The sequence below is a fragment of the Eutrema salsugineum genome, unplaced genomic scaffold (assembly GCF_000478725.1).
Source record: "Eutrema salsugineum unplaced genomic scaffold, Eutsalg1_0 scaffold_21, whole genome shotgun sequence".
Classification (NCBI taxonomy): Eukaryota; Viridiplantae; Streptophyta; class Magnoliopsida; order Brassicales; family Brassicaceae; genus Eutrema; species Eutrema salsugineum.
Genome location: NW_006256821.1, coordinates 1,444,030 through 1,462,396, shown reverse-complemented (window position 1 = coordinate 1,462,396; position 18,367 = coordinate 1,444,030). Strand labels below are relative to the sequence as shown.

Here is an 18,367-nt window from a genome sequence, read left to right as displayed (position 1 = left end):
GGCCTTCTTGCCACAATCGGGTTCATGAGGGACTATGGCTCTCAGCTCGTCTCCATCGTTCTCAGTGGCTGCCTGCTCCCCATTCCGTTTTGGTTCAAGGGTTGGAACCAGAGTGAGCTCGGCGTTCTTTGCTCGCTTGGCGGCTGGCTCACCACCGGATCTCACGGAGGGTTTCTTGCTTGTTCCACCATTGCGTGTCACGGCCACGGCTTTCCCTTTTGTAATCCTCCTCTGGACTTCGTTTTTGTTCGTCTCATGAGTGGGGACAGCTCGGTCGCCGGTCATCTGCAAGGCAGATCCTCAAAGAGACCGTTAGAATCATGTACATCAACAAGCACATGTCTCTAAAGATAGCAAGAACAGAGCTTTTTCTCTAACAAGACCAGGGTTATAGCTTTTTCCAAACATCAAAGGAAGTAAAAACAAGCCAGAATAAGCAAGGAAAGACACGATATCTAAACAGTTCAGCTCAACATCTCAAAGCATCATTAAGACCGATTCCAAGCGCATTTTCTCAAGAATTTTAAAAACTCAAGAACAAGTGATTTTCAGAGCAAAGACCGGTTTTTCTTATGTTGTCTATCTTGATGGAAATTTTAAAATTGTTCCCAAAGGCCGACATGTTCTAAAAGAATCGATTCCACATTTCGCAAACAATAAAGCTCGCAAAGAATGAAGGAAAAAGATGAGTTCTTTAAGATGCAAATACCTTTGGGAATCCAAGATTCAAGTTTAGTGGAATGCTTATGATGAATAGACAACACCCTAACGAGTCTAGAACGCTTGGAATCACAAGAAATGGATGAGAAATGAGAGAGATATGTTCGTGAAATGCAGAGAAAAGAGAGAAGAAGGCGAACTCTCGGTTTTGGCTCGGGATGGAGGCTGGTATGGGCGGTGTCGCACTTTCCAGCTGGCGTTTGGACTGTAGTGGGACTGGTCCCCCCCTTCTCCTCCAGCTGAGACCGTTGACCCGCGCCAAAACAGCTTTGACCGGGTGTTTAAATTCAAATTACCGCGCAAAGGCTTCCAAATGGCGCGACAAGGGGGATGACGTGGGCCGTACGGACTAGAGTGATTTTTCTCGTGTTTTCTTGAGCGGTCTCGACTTGTTCCACCCCGAGGGCATCAAGCCGAGTGTCATGAGCTCAAGTTAACCAGAATTTCTCTGCGGCCATCAAGTGTTTCCCCCAGGTCGCGCAAACTCTCTTCTTTGACTCAAGTGTCCCAAGTGTTCATGTTTTTGATCATTCTTGAAGCCGGGAACCTCGGCACGCTCCACCACGAGGGCATCATGCCGAGGTCACTTGTATTAACAGAGAACACTTGGTGCTGGGGGTTTAAACGGTCCGGCCTTGGTGTAAACTGGTCGCGGCCTCGATCGAGGTTTTAGACCGTTTGAAGTGAACTTTGCCCCTCGGTATAATCATACCGAGGTGTTTACACCGTGGGCCTCCCCCACACTTAGTCATCTCACCACATAACTACTTAAGCACGGCTATGGTGAAATTAAGTCGAGGAGTTTAGCTGAGGTTCTCAAGCTATTACTCGGAAAAAGGTGACCTCGGCATATATATATACCGAGGGTCGATACCGAGGCTATGTATGCTCTAGAACTTAAACCATCAGGCCGTGTCTTTTTCAAGCCTTTTCTTACTCTCATCATCAATTTTCACCTCTTAACTCCTGAAACACTTAACAAACCCTTCAAAAAGCTTCAAGTAAAAAGAAAAAGAAGATGAAAAGCGAAATATGTACAAGGATAAGCTTGGGGTGTCTCCCAAGAGCACTTTGTTTAACGTCACTAAGTTTGACTTTTCATACCTTTTCAGGCTGATTCTGGTTCAAGAAGAGGAACTGAGGTAGCTCCCTCTCTTGTTTCTGATGCCAGGTAGTGCTTTACCCTCTGACCGTTTACCACAAAGCCTTGTCCATCTTTTCCTTTCAGAACAACCGCTCCATAAGGCCTTACTTCAAGAATTACGAATGGACCGGACCATCTGGATCTCAGCTTCCCAGGGAATAGCTTAAGCCTCGAGTTAAACAACAGAACTTGGTCCCCTTCTTTGAACTCTCTCTTGTGTATCTTCTTGTCATGAAGCGCTTTAGTCCTTTCTTTGTAGATCTTAGAGCTCTCAAAAGCATCTAACCGGATTTCCTCAAGCTCATGAAGTTGTAAAACCCTCTTCTCTTGTGCAGTCTTGATGTCAAAGTTAAGAAGTTTCACTGCCCACAATGCTTTGTATTCCAACTCAACCGGTAGATGACAGCTTTTCCCATAGAGCAAGTTAAACGGTGAGGTTCCAATGGGGGTCTTGTACGCGGTTCTGTAAGCCCACAAAGCATCATCAAGTTTCTTGCTCCAATCCTTTCTAGATGAGCTCACGGTCCTCTCCAAAATAGCCTTTATCTGTCGGTTAGAGACCTCCACTTGACCACTAGTCTGCGGATGATAAGGTGTGGCCACCTTGTGCTTTACCCCATGCTTCTTCAAAAGACTCTCAAGAGTCTTATTGATAAAGTGGCTTCCCCCATCACTGATTACTACTCTTGGAACTCCAAACCGTGGGAAAATGATACTTTTAAAAAGCTTTACCACCACTTTTGAATCGTTGGTTGGGGATGCAACAGCCTCGACCCACTTACTCACATAGTCCACCGCGACAAGGATGTACTGATTTCCGTATGAACTCACAAAGGGACCCATGAAGTCAATGCCCCAACAGTCGAAGACCTCGACTTCAAAGATTGGGTTTTGGGGCATCTCATTCCTCTTGGATATGTTACCGTGCCTTTGACAAGCCTCGCATCTCGATACCACATCTTGAGCGTCCTTGAACATAGTCGGCCACCAAAAGCCGCTTTGCAAAACTTTGGCAACCGTCTTGAATGCACTTAAGTGACCACCGTACGCTGAACCGTGGCATTCTTGTAGCACCGGATGAATCTCTTCTTCGGCCAAGCATCGCCTATAGAGATGGTCCTTGTTAAGCACGTAAAGATACGGCTCATCCCAATGATATCTCATCACATCTCTAAAGAACTTTTTCCTCTGATAGGCATCAAGATCCGGTGGCTCTAAACCGCAAGACAGGTAGTTCACAAGATCCGCGAACCATGGGAGGCTTCTTTCCTTGATCGTGTTGGCCTCTTCCACCTCTAAGTAAGACCGTACCAGCATGAGATGTTCCTCAGGTAAAGCATCGTCTATGGGGACCTTTTCTTCAATCCTCAGCCTTGAGAGATGATCTGCGGCCCCATTTTCTATGCCTTTCTTGTCAAGTATCTCCATGTCGAACTCTTGGAGCAATAGGACCCATCTCAAAAGCCTCGGCTTAGCATCCTTTTTAGACATCAAGTACCTCAAGGCCGCGTGATCAGTGTAGACCGTGACCTTTGATCCAACTAAGTACCTCCTGAATTTGTCAAATGCAAACACAATGGCAAGCATTTCCTTCTCGGTGGTTGCATACTTTTCTTGAGCTGAGTCCAAGGTGCGGTTGGCATAGTAAATCACATGGAGTTTCTTATCTTTCTTCTGCCCCAAGACAGCTCCCACGGCATAGTCAGATGCATCAGTCATCACTTCGAATGGTAAAGACCAATCGGGAGCTTGTACAATTGGTGCACTGATCAAAGCCTCCTTGATCCTCTTAAACGCTTCCTCACACTCTTCATCAAAGATAAACTCCACCTCTTTGCACAATAGCCTAGTTAAAGGCCTAGCTATCTTGGAGAAATCCTTAATGAACCGCCTATAGAACCCAGCGTGCCCAAGAAAGCTTCTTATCCCTTTTACAGAATTCGGAGCTTGTAGGTTCACCATTACCTCGATTTTGGCCTTGTCCACCTCAATACCCTTCTCTGATACCTTGTGCCCCAAGACAATACCTTCTTGTACCATGAAATGACACTTCTCCCAATTCAATACAAGCCTATGCTCCTCACATCTCTTTAGAACCTGAGAAAGATTAGCAAGACATTCGGAAAAAGAGGAGCCGTATACGGAGAAATCATCCATAAACACCTAGACTTTCTCTTCAATTAGATCAGAGAAAATGTGCATCATACATCTTTGAAAAGTGGCCGGTGCATTACACAAACCGAAAGGCATTCTCCTATAAGCATAAGTGCCGTAAGGGCAAGTGAATGTTGTTTTCTCTTGGTCTCTTGGATCTATTGGTATTTGGAAGAATCCAGAGTATCCATCGAGAAAAAAGAAATAAGGATGATTGGCTAACCGTTCAAGCATTTGATCAATGAATGGTAAAGGGAAATGATCTTTTCTTGATGCAGTATTCAATTTCCTATAGTCAATGCACATGCGATGGCCGGTTATAGTTCTTTGGGCTATGAGTTCATCCTTATCATTTTTTACCACCGTGATACCACCTTTCTTGGGCACAACGTGCACAGGAGATACCCACCGAGAGTCAGAGATTGGATATATGATCCCTGCCTCAAGGAGCTTTAGTATCTCCTTCTTAACCACCTCTTTGAGGTTCGGGTTAAGGCGACGTTGGTGCTCAATAGAGGACATGGCTTGGTCCTCCAGGTGGATCCGGTGAGTGCATATATCAGGAGAGATTCCTCTTATGTCGGCCAAGGAATACCCTATTGCTCTCCTGAATTTCTTGATTTCATTAAGCAATGCACGTTCTTCATGTTCAAGCAAACTATCGTTTATGATCACAGGGAAAGTGGAGTTCAAGCCTAAGAACGCATACCTGAGCCCTGTTGGTAGAGGCTTGAGCTCAACAGGGGGAGCGTCTGCCTCATTCCAATCGGTATCAAAGCTACATTGGCCCGGAACAGCTTCCTCGGCTTTTTCCTTGTTCTCGCGCGGATTATCATCGGCCTCGATATGAGTTGCCACGGCCATGATATCCCGAGGTGTCTCCTCTGTTCCCATGGACCCCTCGCTGTCTAAGATGTCAAGGCCACTCTTCCTGAGTGCCAAAAACCTAGCCTCAGCTCCAAGTTCCTTCGGTTGGTCCAATAGTTGCTTGTATACCTCGCTTTCCTCGTTCAAGTACCTGTGCTCGCTTTGTTCACGTGTAAGGACCACTTGTAACGGATCCTCTGCGTTCAACTCTGCCAGGAGCTCATCAGCTAGCTCCTCCATCACTTCCACATAGAAAACCTGACCTCCAATAGTCGGTTTCTTCATCATCTCTTTCACATTGAACTTCATATGCTCGGAACCGATGTGTAGTTCAATCATTCCTCCTCTCACATCTATAATGGCTCCTGCGGTCGCTAGGAACGGTCGGCCCAAGATGATAGGGTCCAATGGTTCCTCGTCCATCTCAAGAACTATGAAGTCCGTGGGGATTTCTATCTCACCGATCCTTAAAGGTAAATCCTCAAGCAAACCCACCGGCAAGCGAACCGATCTATCAGCTAGTATAAGAGAGATCTTGGCCGGCTTTTAACTCTTGTATCCCTACCTCTTCGCCACCGTGTATGGCATTAGGCTCACAGAAGCTCCTAGATCACACAAGCAGTTTGAGAACTTCAAGTGACCTAAAGCACACGGTAAGGTAAAGCTGCCCGGATCGGATAGCTTCCTTGGTATAGACCTCCTTTGTATTATGGCGCTGCATTCATGGCTCAGTATTACCATACCCTGGAGCTCCTTTGTCTTGTTGAGGATCGCATCCTTTAGAAACTTCCCAAGCTGTGGTATAGCTAAGAAAGCATCTATAATGGGTAAGGTGAGTTGCGTGTTCTCCAAGTGTTTCTCAAAGACCGCTTTGGCTTTGTCTAAGATTTTCTTCTTGAAACGCCCTGGGAACGGTATCTTGGGTTGGTAAGGTGGTGGTGGAACGTATGGCTTTTCGAGCTCAGTTGTCTTTTCCACCTCTTTTCCGTTGTCCTTGATCGGTTCTTTCTCAAAATCCGCTTCTTTACACGCATCACCTGAGGCTGCCTCCCCCTCTGATTGCTCATTGGCCTCAATGAGCGTAGTCTTAGGCGTTGGGGCTTGTAGTTCTTTACCACTCCTCAATGTAATGGCGTTCACATACTCCTTGGGGTTTGGCTCCGGTTTACCTGGTAAAGCCGGGCCTCGGGATGATGTAGAGGCTTGATTTTGCTTAAGCTCTCTAATGTCTTGCTGCATTGTCGCGTGCTGGCTCTCAACTCTCTGCTGACCCTGTAACAGTTGCTGTAAGATCCCACAGACATCGTTCCCCAGCTGGTTCTGACCCGTTCTCTGATTCTGTTGCTGATTACCCATCGGCTGCGGATTGAACCCTGGTGGAAACTTGTGATGCTGCGGTTGGTTGGTGAAGTTGTTACCCTGAGCCGCTTGATTCTGCTGAGTGTAGCCGTGCTGTTGCCCACTAAACTGTTGCTTGGGCTGGAAGGTATTCTGATAAGGAGCCTTTTGAGCGTAGCTTTGTTGTTGTTGCTGAGCAGGGTACACTTGGTCTTGAGGGTTAGCTACATTCGGGTTTCTGTATGAGAGGTTTGGGTTACTGTTGTAGTTGTTAAACCGCTGATACCTCTGCTGATTCCCTATGTAGTTCAGCTCCTCTTGAGTTAGACCATCTTCATTAACATTGTTAAAACTTGGCTCTTGCTCATCAAACTCGCCTACAAAGTGTATTGGCTTTTGAGTCGCCATCAGAACTTTGTCAAGCTTGCTCTGAAGCTCTCTGATATCCTTTTTCATACGCTGTTCTTCATTGGAGCCCTCTGTTCGGTTTACTCTATCAAAGTCGTCGCCATAAGTATCATTAGACATGGCTAGGTTTTCGACTAGTTCCATTGCCGCATTGATCTCCTTCCCAAGAAAATTTCCATTTGCAGCTGTATCGAGTTGGTTTCTGATCTTGGGGAGTGCACCTCGGTATAAAGTACTCAAGAGGGATGCCTCTGAGAAGCCGTGGTGTGGGCATTGGTTAGTGTAACTTCTAAACCGTTCCCAAGCCTCGCTAAAGCTCTCGTTATTGTGCTGCGTGAAGCTTGAGATCTGGTTTCTGAGCTTAGCCGTGCGTGATGTGGAAAAGAACTTTGATAAGAACGCCAGTTTACACTGCTCCCAGGTTTGTATAGAACCCCTCGGGAGGTTCTTTTCCTACTGGTGAGCTTTATCACCGAGGCTGAATGGGAACAAGCGTAGGTTGAAGCTATCTTCCGAGACACCATTGATCTTGGTTAGGTCGCAAACCCGATCAAACTGATCTAGATGCTCAAGAGGGTCTTCTCCGGCTAGACCGTGGAACTTTGAGTTCTGCACCATGTTGAGGAGGGAAGCTTTAACTTCAAAGTTGTTATTTTGAACTGGTGGAGCTTGAATCCCAGCTCGGTATTGGTGCGCATTAGCTCGGTCGTTCTCTCCAACAAAGACCGGATGAGGTTGTCTCTGAGCTTGTGGCGGTGGCGGATGAACATGGTGGGCTTGTTGCTCGTTTCTATTAGCTTGTTGTTGGTTTTGCTGAGCAAGCCTTTCGTTCCTCTGAGCCTGTTGTTGGTTAACATAAGCTTGTTGTTCATTCCTGCCTGCCTGCGCCTGATTAGCATGAGCCTGGTGCTCGGTTTCTTGAGCCTGTTGCTCGATCCATTGCTGTTCTGCCATTCCAAGCCTTTCAAAATGCCGTTCCCTCTCGCGAGCTCGCCTCTCAATCCGGTTGATGTTGTCGTCATACGGTAGAGGCGGTTCTGTGCTCCGAGACCTGGTTTTCATGCACCTGAAAGCAACACAAGAACTTGCAAGGAAGTTAGTAAAACAAAGAAAGGTAAAATCTTGAACTCAAGAACAAACAAAAGACTAATGCTCCGACAAGTTGGCAACGGCGCCAATTGATAGATAAGACTTTTTAGGTCTCATGGCTATCAATCCCCTTTGTCGAAGTAGCACAAAGAGGTATCAATCCAGACAAGTCAACGAGACACTAGACTATGATGTTTGTTCATTTAAGTAAAGACAAAAGGTGAAGGTTTTGAACTAAGCTACGTAACAAACGACTAAGCATGAAAGGTAAAGCAAATGATTAGATCTAGACAGAGACAGGATGCAAATAATAACTAAACGATTCAGATGATGATAATATGCAATAAAGCAAGGGACTTTAGACGAGATACTTGACTCGGGTGCTTCCAAGTTCAACTAGTTGGTTAATGAGTCAAAACATCAAGCGGTTTCATTTAACTTTGAACTCAAGGCATGTTAATCCTCTCATGAAAGTATTAAGCATCTAAACTGATTCTCCTTCATACCAAAAATGTCTTTTGAGAAGCATCGAATCAATCAGCAATAAGAATCAGTTCAAAAATGTCATTTAAGAGAACAAACTATCAACCCTGCGATGAAAGACTCTTAAACCCTTAACCGAGTGGTTCAGACATTTCTACAAACACTTTTGATGCGAGATATGTCTCAGATCTGAACCTCAAGTGATGTGCTTGGATCCAGCCTAGAGATCTCGTCGGTTAAGGAATGAAACATGCAAGACTAGACACCTAAACCCACTAATCTACCTTGAAAGCACCCTAATCTACTCATCTAAAGCCGCTTAAACGACTACTCACTAATCATAACGAGCTCATTAAGTCTTTTGCAAGACGTGTAGCTAGTCATGATGAGGAGTTTAATGATAGATGACAAAAGAAAATAAAGAAAGAACAAGATTTCTGATGCAAAAACGAGATATCGGATTAGACTGATCAAGTTTCACAAAAGAGGTAAGTTCTTAAAGCCAAAAACAGATAAGAGATAAGATGATTAGGTTTTTAGTCTCAAAATGTATATATAGCAAAGGTAAAGTGTCGCGGGTCAGCCCGGACAAACCGGGTACTGAACCGCGTTCTTGGGTTGATGGGTGAGTGCCACGGTGTGTCGGAGAGTGAAGCCGGGGTCTTCATGTCGAGGAGTGCACGTGAGTCCAGATCCAAATGAAGATCTTGTGAAGAACACGTCAAGAACATGCATGAACCCTAGTCTTCGATCCATCTTCACGTGTGTGTTCTTGGGCAGCTTTGTTCTTGATTCTGGGTTCGTGACAATGGACCTCGGCATGAAATGCCGAGGCGCTTGGTAGTCGAGGGTTTTGAGCGAACAGGGGCCGGCATGCACGCCGAGGTCATTGCGCCGAGGTGCACGTTCAACACTTAGTCGTTTCCAGCTTCATTTTTTACGTGTGCATGCCTTGATTCCAACGTGCCGAGGCGTCAGCACGAGGCCTAGTTCAGAATACTCCCAAAATATGAGCCTTGACTTGGCCGATGTCGAGGTAACGATGCCGAGCCCTGAGAAAACACTTAGCGCGTATCGCAACATATTTGGGTTCGTATCGACCATGTCACCTCCCGAAAACAGTAACTTTCAACCCACGACTCCAAATGCTCTGAGACCAGTTCCATAGTCAAGATGACTCAATAAGCTCGAACTTTGGTGAAGAAACCGTCGGAGCTTGGGAAGCGGAGGGTTTCCTGGATTTCACATCTTTGAACCGCATTGGAATCACCAGAAAATAAGCTTTTTAGACCGATGTGAACTCCGGAGACTTTATCTCTCAAACCACTGCTCCGAATTGAGCGATCCCAACTGTTCTGAAAAGGTCTTTCACAGATCTCAAACTTTGATGAAGACCGGGCAAGCTGATTTGGTCCGGAAAGGCTCCGTCCGCCGTGATCTTTGTACTCCACCGTTCGGTTCTCGGATGCGCGTAATGTTGGTGCATCTTCCGGAAGCTGTATCTTTCTCCCCACTGGTCCGAATTGGATGATTCCAACTGTTCTGGGATCTTTGTTTGATTATCTCCAACTTTGCTGAAGACCCCGCCAACTGGTTCGGACCGGAAGGTTCCCCGGATTGCTGATCTTTGAAACGCGCGGACAAGGACAAATTTTGGTCGAGAAAAGCTTCCCGCGGTAAGGAAAATGGCCGAGGGCTGTGTACCGCGGTAAGCTTTTTTTGGTCGTAAAAATTCCTTCGCCTCGGCCAAAAACTCAACCCGCGGTATTTACACCTGATCTTCGACCCAGGCTGACTTTGGTCGGTGCTGAGCGATCGGTAAGCTTTTTGGTCGAGGTTGAACGATCGGTAAGGATTTTGGCCGAGGTTTCTGTCCGTCCGGTACGCGATTTGGCCGAGAAATTCCTCCAAGCGGTTTTCACCATTTTTGACCTTTTTCTTCACCGTCTTCTTCTCTGCTCCTCTTCTTAGGCTCCAAATGACTCCCAAAGCACCTGATAAGGACTTCAAAACATGCAAAACTCTTTGGGACATAATGCAAGCCCTAAATCCTATTTTCATGCCTAAAGACTCAATTTACATGGGAAAAAACATGATGAGGACTCTAAAATGCACTCTAAATGATGTAAAATATAGACATATCAGAGGACACCGATCTTTTGTTGAGCTCTAAACCCTGAAGTGCCTGGCTCCTCCCAGTTGTAATCATCAAAGTGATATCTGTTTCCACCATAACGTTTTTGAGGTGGAGGCAGACCATCATCTCCAGCACCAGCAGCACTTGTGGTAGCATCTTCAGCGGTTTCTTTCCTTTCCTTGTAGGCTTCTTCTCTGCAAGCTTTCTTGTACTTGAGGATTGGTGGATCAGTTTGGACAATGTACAGCTCTTCCTTCAGCAAGTAGAAGTGAATGTTCCTCTTTACATGGACTGTGGTGATGGATGGATTGGGCAGGAGAGTCTGGACTGGCTCATCAATGAAGGACTTGAAGTTGTAAACCAGCTTGGCTCCAACTCTTCCTTGAAAGAAACCAATCTTACACAAATGGGCTTCAGTAATCAGATCAAACCTTGCCTTGTTCTCCTTGAACCTGTACCCCCTTGCCTTCAAGATCTTTGTTACAACCCATCCATGGGCCATCTTTGCATCCTTCTTTGTTGAACCCCAAATGCACTTTTTGTAGAACATCAAAGACCTTGCTAATTGAGAGGCAAGGCAAGGTGTGTAAGCATATCCTTCATAGGGCTTCCCATCTTCATGAGTTGGCATCAACTGTTTCAGGCCCACACCAAGGAGATTCAGATCACCTATATGAACTCTCCCAACATCAAGCTTGAAGAAGAAGCTGTGAGAGAGGATCTTGTGGACTTATCTCAGCACTGGATTCTTTATCCAAGAGGACTTAGCTGCTCCAGCTGTGTACTTCCCATAAGCTATTGATCTCTATAGAGCCTGAATATCTTCCTTTCTAAGACCAATCTGGTTGGAGAGGGGAACGTTTTTAGGCGCTGAATACCCAAATATCTCATTCAATTCCCTGAATGACACTCTGTATTCCTTTCCTTTCACAGTAAACTCCATGTATCCAAGACCATCCCCTTGAAGAATCCTTGAATCCCTTGGGTAGTACATAAAAGCATCAAAAGAAGCCAAGAACTCTTGAGACTCCTCTTAATATGCGGTCTCTCTCATCTCCAAGAGTGATTCAATGCGCATGTTCCCAAGTAAAGTTTTGACATCTTCATAGATGCCAATCTTCTTCAGAAAGTCCACATCAGGGAACCTCCCTTGCTGGATCCCCATCTGTTGAAACTTGGCCAGATAATCAGGTGTTTCTGGTTCAGTTTTCTTGATCCTCTTTGATGCCTCTTCAATGGTGCCTTGGGAGCCTCCAGCTGAGCTGCTTGAGCCACTCTCAGTCTGTTCATCATCAGATACCACAACCAATTGTTTCCCTCTCTTCTTGGAACCAGAGGCAACCAGCAATGCTTTCTCTTCATGCCTTGTCCTTTTCGGCGCTTGATATACTCATATTTTGTCGTGTTTAGGATTGCAGTTTTGTCCAAATATTGAGTCTCATGCATACATTTAGGTAGTTTTACATATATTTGTCTTTGCTTTTGTCTTTAGTTAGGAATTGCATTAGGTCCTAGAGAGTTTTGTACTTTTGGAGTGTTTACAGGTCATTTGGGGCTGATTGGGAGCAATTGGGACAAAAGCCATGGAGAGACCATCACCTTATGTGCATCAGACTCGGACAAGTGTTATGGAGCCAACAATTCCTCAACTTTATCACCTGACAAGGAGGACTTGCACCACGATTCAGCCTCTGTAGTCTTCATACCGAATCAAGAGGATCGAGTCTAGTTTCCATAACACCTGAGATCGTCCTATTTGGAGTTGTGAGCTGAAAGTTACGGCGATAAGAAGCAGTACATGTCTTGGAGCGGATAAAGGACCAAAGCAACGCGCATCAAAGAACCGGTGAAACAGAGCCCTTTCCGACGTCATCTGAACCCAAACCCTTCACCAAAGTTGAAGCTGAAGGAGCCATCTGGCTCATGGAGTTGACCGATTAAGGTTTGGACCACTGAGCAAGGATTTATGAAGGATTTGGTGCAAGCGGTCTACATTCATATCGAGAAGGAGTACTGACGAAACTCAGGTTGGTATTACCTTGGAACCTTGACGATTTTGGCTGGCTTTTGGAAGCCAAAATGCCGAAGAAATATCGACGTCCTGCACCGACTGAATCCTGCACCGAGGTGAGTTCAGCCGGTGTAGCGCCTCGGTGTAACCACTTTCAAATTGCCGAAGAAATATCGACCTCCTGCACCGACTGAAATCTGGTCGATACATTCTCGAACCAGGACGTTTTTGTGGGCCTTTTTGGGACCAATACCTAGTTTGTTCGAGGTTGGCCCATCAAGAAACCATACCTATATATATGTTTTAGTCATTATCTAGAAGACAAAGCTTTGTTTTCTCTTGTTGCTCTTTGCCTCTTTTGTGAAAACCCAGATTTTGTTAAGAGATATCTCAAGGATTTAATCAATCTTAATCTGTTTCTTATCATCTTTTCTTCTTATCTTTGCATCTAATCATGTTTAACATCACCTCTTGCAAAAGATTAGGTGTGTTAAGCATGATTAGTGAGTAGTCATCTTTTAAGCTTCTAGGTGTGTAGATTAGGGTGCTTAGATGTTTGATTTATGATGTTTAGGTTTTAGATTCTCATTTCCTTTCCTTAGTTAGCTGTCCCTAATGCTTTATTTCCTTGAGAAAGTAAAATCTGGGTTCATAGGCATTTCATGCACCAAAGGTGTTTGATGAAATGCCTGAATGAGCTAACTTAAGGGTTTATGTTTTGAATGCCATGGGAATGTTTGTTTGAAGCATAAATGACATATTAGAACTGTTTATTAATGCATATTGAACATCATTACCACTAATGAGAGTTAGGTTTGAATGCTGATTAGTATAGTGGTCATTGTCTTGGGAAAGAAATGATCTTGCTTTGAGTTCTAAGTTCATTGGAATTTGATAACATGTGATGCTTGCTTTATCTTTCTGTATAAGATTCAGTCGTTCTTAGCTCTTATTTTGATGCACAAAGAGGCTGTCTGGTCATATTATACTTGGAACCTTATGCTTGTTGATTGCTTATTCACTAATGGGAATTAGTCTTGATTAAGTAATTTTCAAACAGATTTCTGACATGGGAATGAATTAATCTATTTTGGAAGTCTAAACTAAAGAATTGCAAGTGTTGTATTGTTTGCTTAGCATCATGAATTAAGTATTGAAAGCACCCTGATCAATGATCACATCTAGAGGTTTAGCTTTATCTTTATTTGAATTTGAGCCTTTGCTTTGTTGTCTTGCTTGTTTAGTTCTTAATTACTGCTTGTTTGTTCTTGCTTGTTTTATTATATGCTTTTAGATAATCTTGGTTACCAACTCATCTGTTTAGTTAGACTTGGATTAAGAATTGATCCTCATAGTCTTAGTGTCTAGAATCTCTCCATTTGGATTGATACCTCAAGTGCTACAATGACATGAGTAGTTGAGGAATTGATCAACGATTGAAAAATTCCTGCTATCAATTTGGCGCCGTTGCCAATTGGGGATTCATTCTAGCATTAGGACTTTGGATCTTCTTGAGATCAAGTCATTTTCTTTTGTTTTACTGATTACCTTTCAAGTGTTGTCTTTGTTTTCAGGTGTATGAACACCAGAAGTGAAGAAAGAAGACAAAGAGAAAGAGCTGAGCACATTGAGAGGTTGGGTATGGATCAAGGGCAACAGGCTCATGGTTGTAATGGAAACCACCAGTCTCAGCAAGAGGGTACAGCACCACTTCCAATAACAGTTGTGGGAGCTGGTGATGAGGACAATACTCAGGGCCAGAGACATGGGATTCAAGCTCCTACACCTGAAAACGATTTTGAGATCAAATCTGGCTTGATCAACATGGTGCAATCAAACAAGTACCATGCCTTGGCAGTAGAAGATCCATTAGATCACATTGATAACTTTGATAGAATTTGTGATCTAACTAAGATGAATGGAGTGACTGAGGACAGTTTCAAGCTGAGGCTATTCCCTTTTTCTCTAGAAGACAAAGCTCATCAGTGGGAAAAGTCTCTACCTCAAGGATTAGTCACAACATGGGAGCAATGCAAAAGAGCATTTCTAACCAAGTTCTTCTCTTCATTAAGACCAGCAAGGTTAAGAAATGAAATCTCAAGTTTCATTCAGAAGAACCATGAATCATTTTGTGAGGCTTGGGAAAGATTTAGAGGTTATACCATGCAATGCCCTCACCATGGATTCTCAGATGCTCGGCTGCTAAGTACCTTCTACAGAGGTGCTTTACCAAGGTCAGACTCCTCTTGGACACAGCTTCAAATGGTAATTTCATGACCAAGGAAGTCAATGATGCCATGACCCTAGTGGAGAATGTAGCTCAAAGTGATGAGCTTTATGGATCAGACTTTGAAAGGAATTCAAGAGGAGCTGTGAGTGCTGAAGAGGAAAGGACAAGGAAAACATCAAGTCTCTCAATGAGAAGCTTCACACTTCTCTTAGCTTCTCATCAGTCAGCCAACTTTGTTAGAGATGTGAATCATGTGTTTCAAGACACATTTCAAAGGGAAGACATCACAGCTGAGGTGAACTTTGTAGGTGGCCAACAAGGTTACCAAAAGGGCTTTACCTACTACAAGAATCCCCCAAACCAGAACTTCTATCCTCAAAACACTCAACAACAAGGTTTTGTCCCTCCCCAACAACAAAGTCTCCAACAGGCTCAGGGAATAAGGATAAAGAAGTTCAGAACCTGCTCCAGCAAAATCCTCAAAGGTCAAGCAAGTGGTGCCATGGACTTCAAAAAGAAAATGACAGAGATTAACAAAAAGGTGGATTGCACTTATTCTGATCTTCTAACTCAACTTTCAACCTTGGCTTCCAAGGTCAAGACTCTAGAGAACAACAAGGGCCACTGCAGTTCTCAAGCTCAAAGATCTTTACCAGGGACATCAATTGCACATCAAACAGAATACTGTAATGCAATCCTCTCAAATGATGAGAATCATGCTGCTGTCCAAGAAATTGAGGATCTTCTCAATGGCAATGTCTCAAGTGAAAAATGCCTGACAAAAGATGAGGATGACGCCATCATAGATGAGTTTGAGTTCCTGTTCTGTGATCTCAATGAGGACATTGAGAAAGAAGGTAGGGAGGCAGCTTGTTTTGATATGATAAAGAATGATTCTGAGATTGCTGAAGGAAAGGATCAGAGAATGGTTCAAGGAAGGGCATCTGATGGAGTCTCTAGCACTGGTTCAACAAGGTTGAAACCCAAATTTATTCCCAAGCTAGGCAACCCAGGAAAGTTCTCCATCTCATGCTCTCTTGGAAACTTGAAAGCGGAGAATGCTTTGTGTGATTCTGGATCAAGCATCAGTGTAATGTCTTTAGACATGGTGGAAAGACTAGAGATCAAGAGTCTTAAGCATCACCCCATGTCAATCACCTTTGGAGATTCATCCTCAAAGAAACCATATGGAATCCTTGAAGACTACCCATTGAAAATTGGTGAATGCACAGTTCCAACAGATTTTGTAGTTATGAAGATGAAGAAGACAAAAAAGCTACCTCTTTTTCTTGGAACTCCATTTCTGAACACCACAGGAGCAAGGATGGACTTTGATACTCAAAGAGTGGTGCTTGCTAAGGGAGATGATGAAGTATCTTATCCTCTTAAGCCTCCTCTTGCTGGGTTTTTTGGAGTTATATCTGATGATTCTGATGAGTTGAAACGCTATGGGATGATGTATGTGGGGAGTATTGGAACTATAGAAGAAGCTCAACCCCTTGCATCTGTTGAGAAAAAGAAATAATCTCTAATAAGACCTGATGTCGAGTTTGAAGGGGATTTCTTTAGTGATGATGAAGCTTGCTTGGAATCTCTATCTCCTACACCAAGTGAGAAGGAGATCAGCAGCAACAAAGGAAATGGCTCAGGGTCTCAAGACAAGAACCCACCAAGAACCAGACCATTCACTCTTGAGTCATCTTCTCAAGTCTTAACTCTCACTCCTTAAAGTTTGATGGTGGAGCTGTTTTATACAAGGTTAAAGGCAATGGAAGATCAAGACCATTTGCCAAATTCAGAGCTATCCTCACACCAGAGTTCAAAGACAAAGGATCTGATGGTGTCCAAGAGCTGATGAACAAGGACCTCATGCTTGAATTCATGGACAAGACAAGGAGCATCAAAGCTCCTCCTCTCCCTCACTAAAAAGAGTGTAAGAAGTCAAACTTAGTGACTTTAAACAAAGTGCTCTTGGGAGACACCCTAAGCCTATCCTTGTATATAGTTTCTTTTCTTGCTTTCTTTGGTTGTTTTTAGGATGTTTTAATCTTTTGTTCAAGTGTGTTCAGGTTTTAGAGAGGTCCAGGTGCAGTTTTGAAAGTATTGGAGAAGAGAAAGGATGAAAAATCGGCTGAGGAATGCATTTATATCGACATGATATCTCTTGGTGTGTTTGCTCGGTGTAAACAAGAAGGAGATGTCGAGAAAATATCGACCACCGCACCGAGAATAATGAGGTCGGTGCAGTGCAGAAGGTGCCAAGCCTTGTTCCACACCGACATGATTTCATTTGGTGCACTTGCTCGGTGTAAACAGGAAGGAAAAGCCGAGAGAATATCGAGCACCACACCAAGTAAAATGAGGTCGGTGTGGTGCATGAAGAATCCAAGTCTTGCTCCACACCGAGGAGATTCAGCTCGGTGCAAGACCTCGGTGCAAGAAAGGAGAAAACTTAGAAGCACACCGACCTCCACACCAAGTTGATTCACGTCAATATGACTGCAAGATCGCTTCAAAGATTGAACGCAACGGATGGTTTACAGACCGATTTGGCTTGCAAAGCTTGAAATGATTTATGTGCTTGCAAAGCTTGAAATGATCTGAACCTGAGAAACAAGTTTGAATTGAACTCAACTCTAATAAGTGAAAACCTTGAACTTGACTTGAAATTATCTTGTGATGCATTGTTTGAATAAGCTTGTGGATACCTATAATACATATTTGAGCTAGAATCCTGTTTTTACCATCCTCTTCCTTAACTCAAATAGCTGAATCTGCATAATATATCAGTTTTCCTCACCCTGAACCCATCCTTCTTTCAAGCCAAATTTTTGTGTGTGATTGAGAGGCCACCTTGGACCAAACTTAGCAGAAAGTGTTAGGTTTAGGGTGACAAGGGCAAGTCTCATTGAGTGGTAAGTTCCATCATCAAGGAGCTGAGAGATTTGGCGAGAGCTAAGTGTGCGGGAATACTTGTTGGTGAGTGGAAAATGGAGAGATTAGTGGAAATAAAAGGAGAATGGTGAGAACTAGGGGATAGAAAAAGAAAAGAAATCAGTTTTGGAGTTTTGAGTCAAAGAAAGTGAGCTCTAGTGTTTTGCAAAGAAAGAGTCTAGCCTCTAAGTGAAAAGAAAAGAAAAGAAGCCAAAGAGCTCAAATGTTTTAAAAAGAAAGAAAAGAAAAAGAGGCTAGAGGTTACAAAAGAAAGTGAAAAAGAGCTGTGTAAAGTTTGAACTCCAAGACTTGTGTATGAAAAGGAAAAGAGAATCCCCTAGTGAGAGAAGAATGAGTGTGAAAAGTAAGCAAGTGAGGAAACTTTGAGTAGAGTGGGGGGTGGGATGAGTCCTTGCCCTTGTATGCATAGGTTGCCTTTTACCTTTAGCATTCTGCCAAAGTTTGGTCATTCATAGAGAGATCCTTTTGCTGCATTGAACCCACTCAAGCATTGATGAGATCATTTTAGTCTCATAACCTCACCCAACCCAAACTCTGTTAGTTTAAGCAATGCATCATTTGATCCACTTGGTAAAAAACTTAATGAATGTTAAAGAGTTGAGGAATAGGAGAACTTGTGGAGATTACCTTTTGAGTTGATACATCAAAGTATGGTTTTGCATTGCATATTGAGCATGAACTTGAATTCTCTTAGTGGTCACTTTTCTCAAAGGAAATATGAACTCCCATGCATTCAACCTCTCTCTCTCATTTGTTCTTGTTTGCTTGAGGACAAGCAAAGGACAAATGTGGGAGAGTTGATATACTCATATTTTGTCATGTTTAGGATTG

General features: G+C 43.8%; 2 non-coding genes across 2 annotated transcripts; one reads left to right on the top strand and one right to left on the bottom strand.

Annotated features, from left to right (window-relative positions):
* The first annotated feature begins 6,887 nt into the window (after window positions 1-6,887).
* On the top strand, window positions 6,888-6,994 carry LOC112086384. The gene has a single exon (XR_002899499.1). It is a non-coding gene; the product is annotated as a small nucleolar RNA R71 (small nucleolar RNA).
* Window positions 6,995-14,430: 7,436 nt separating this feature from the next.
* On the bottom strand, window positions 14,431-14,537 carry LOC112086269. Its single transcript, XR_002899391.1, has one exon. It is a non-coding gene; the product is annotated as a small nucleolar RNA R71 (small nucleolar RNA).
* Between the last annotated feature and the right edge of the window lie 3,830 nt (window positions 14,538-18,367).